The sequence below is a fragment of the Mus caroli genome, chromosome 9 (genome assembly GCF_900094665.2).
Source record: "Mus caroli chromosome 9, CAROLI_EIJ_v1.1, whole genome shotgun sequence".
NCBI classification, from domain to species: Eukaryota; Metazoa; Chordata; class Mammalia; order Rodentia; family Muridae; genus Mus; species Mus caroli.
In genome coordinates, this window is record NC_034578.1 from 92417788 (window position 1) to 92420627 (window position 2840).

Consider the following 2840-nt stretch of genomic DNA (forward strand, 5'->3'; position numbering starts at 1 on the left):
ACAGCAATTATCCAGCATGTGCAAGGGACTGGGTTCAGGATCCCAGGACACAGAGGTAAAATCAAAAAACATTAGTGATAATGTGTGGTGGGCCAGACCTATAATCCCAGTATTCAGGAGGCCAGCCTTAACTAGTCAGTCATATATAAATCATAATGAGGGGCAGGGTGGTGCATGCTTTTAATCCAAGTGCTTGGGAGACAAAGGCAGGTGAGTTCAAGGCTAGCCTGGTCAGCTACAGCCAGCTCAGGATGACATAGTGAAACAGAAAAAAAGGAAAAGAAGGGAGGGAGAGAGGGAGGGAAGGAGGGAGAATTCTAATGAGGAGAACTCGGTGTTAGCTTTTTCAGTGGTGCACATTTGGCCTCATTCTCTCTCGTCACCATCATTTAACCTTCCCATTTTCCCGTTGTCTTTCAGGCCCTCTCATGTCCTGTAGCTTCCTCTTAGTCCCCTCCATTCCCGTTTCTGGATGCCCCCATCTCAATCCTCAGATTTTTGTTTTGTTTTAAGGGGGGCAGGGGCTGGGGGGAGCAGCGGGGAGTGGGGTAGAATGGTGTGTGATCTTTAAGGGCTGACAAGCTTTGAAGGAGACAGATTTNAAAAACAAAAACAAAAATAAAAAGGCTGGGGTCCCAAATAAGTTGGAGTCTGAGGAATGACACTGAGTGGAGAGTCTTAGCAAGGAGACTAACAACCTCCAGAACTCCAGGTATTCGACAGTATGAGCTGGATGGGCAGGGTCACAGGAAAACGTGGTCGGGAGCCACAGTACTGTTCACACTTGTTCCCACAGCCTGCAGGCACAGCGGAAGCTGCAAGAGAACTGTGACACGTGACAGCCTACAGATCACACCTGGAGGTTCAAGACTGTCACTTCTTTCAAGAGGGAGCCTGGCTGCGAATAAGGAGGAGCTGAAACCATGATCTGTTTCCCAGGGGACTAGTAGGGAAAAATGGCACCNGCCGGCGCAGCCTCAGANCCATGTCAGGCCATCCTAACAAAGCCTGGCTTTCTGTAACTCACAGCCGAGCCCNGGAGGCTGACACCCTACAAGGGCCCCAGAGGACCCTCCCTACTGCAGGGCTTCTCACTCCACTTTCAACTTAAGGCTGCCCTAGGGGAAGAGGANTTGGGGGGTAGGGGCGAAGCTTTCNGGGAAATTCAGCCCTTTTCAAGAGGCTTCTGGGAGTTGTAGTTCATATAGGTCCTTGCATGCAAGCACGTTTCTGTGTTCGTCCCCCGTCCCTTCCCCCCCACCCCCCACCTCTTTGAGGCTTCTATTACTCCAGAACCCCGGGAAAGGTCATAGNTTCTAGTTCCTGGAGGCATCCGACCTGATGGATTCATGGCAGAAAATGAACTTTTGAGATATGAAATATAATTCTACACTCGTCTTTTAACGGATTACTGTGCATCGCTTTGCTGTATCAGGCCTGACTCATTCTCTCACCTATGTATTTTTAAAACGTCTTTATTTATGACTTTCAAGAACTCTGATATGCAACATGATGGGGAAATTTCAGACACCTTTTTCAGTTAGATTTTGTTTTAATGCAAACACTTGTAATTTTTTTTTTTTTTTTTTTGGTATGACAAAAGTCTTTGTGTTGTCAAATCCTTTTAAATAAAAGAGATTTGGAGAAAAATTAGGAGTTCTTACAGGCTGATGATTTTTAAAGATTATGCAATGTTTATGCTTATGAGTGACATCTATAGTTTGTACTGTATTGTAGGTGTATATTTGTATAAATAAACATACAGATGAGGCTATACACTAAGGTTACATATAAACTAATATTCTATAGAAATCTATGATTGTCATTATTAAAGCACAATGTCAGTATTTAGAAACTCAAAACATCTAATTTTATGATCTTTCCTTATCCTGGGCCAAGTTTTTATAAAGGACAATTGGATAACTTAAAGGCATATGGAGTTGTTTACTTTGGACATAATATTTTATAGCAATCTATGGATTATTTCTTTTAAAAATNTAGGTGAGCTATGAAAATTTTATATAGGTACAAGGAGCTTTAAAAGTAAATATTATAAGATTAATAGTTATACTAAAAGATTGAATTAGCTATAGCTTTAATGTTTATATGATTTCCTATCTATATTCATTATGTGTATATGTATGTGTCTGCATGAGTTTGTGTGCACTATGTGTAGGTACACCAGAGAGCCAGTAGAGGGCGCCAGACATCTGGAACTGGAGTTATGAGCGTCTCTATACTGGCCATGGTCACTCATCTTTGGCTCCAGGATAAGCTCTTTCTTGGTCCCTTTGAAGGGAGACCTGTGTTCTGCATTGACAATGCAGAATGCCTTACCAGGCTGGGGTCACATAAAATTGTTCTTGGTCCATGTATGCTCTCACTAAGAGCCTCATTTCTGGGCAGTAGCATGACTCAAACACTGTATTCTAAGCAGAACTGCTCTTTATATAAAGGGAGTAAACAATAATCATATTGAAAGTCTTACTGTTATGCGGTAGACAGTGGCAATAACTAAACCACCTTGTCTTGTCACTGGCCAAACTTTCTGCAAAATTCTAACTCTAAAATCTTGTTGGCTGTGTTTTGTATTTTCCTTGCAATTTTTCTATAGCTGTTATCTGTTGATATTATAGGAAGAAGGAGGGAAAGGAAACTCGTCACTTTCGCTTATAAATTTAGTGCATTTAACAGACACTACAAGAGGCTGAACTTAGAACTGACCTTTAAAGGGAAAGATAAGAAAAAGCTCCCAGCCTACAGGTGCAAAAGTGGCCTAGAAGCAAAGAAGTCTGCCAGGTGCACAAAGAAATGGGACCAGTGCCCAGGTAAACTTAGCC

General features: G+C 42.3%; 1 long non-coding RNA gene across 1 annotated transcript in view; it reads left to right on the plus strand.

Annotated features, from left to right (window-relative positions):
- Positions 1 to 1545, plus strand: part of LOC115031947 — a 14041-nt gene extending 12496 nt beyond the window's left edge. Inside the window, exon 3 of the long non-coding RNA XR_003837602.1 lies at positions 797 to 1545. This is a non-coding gene — a long non-coding RNA (uncharacterized LOC115031947). The remainder of the gene's footprint in view (positions 1 to 796) is intronic.
- Positions 1546 to 2840: the final 1295 nt, after the last annotated feature.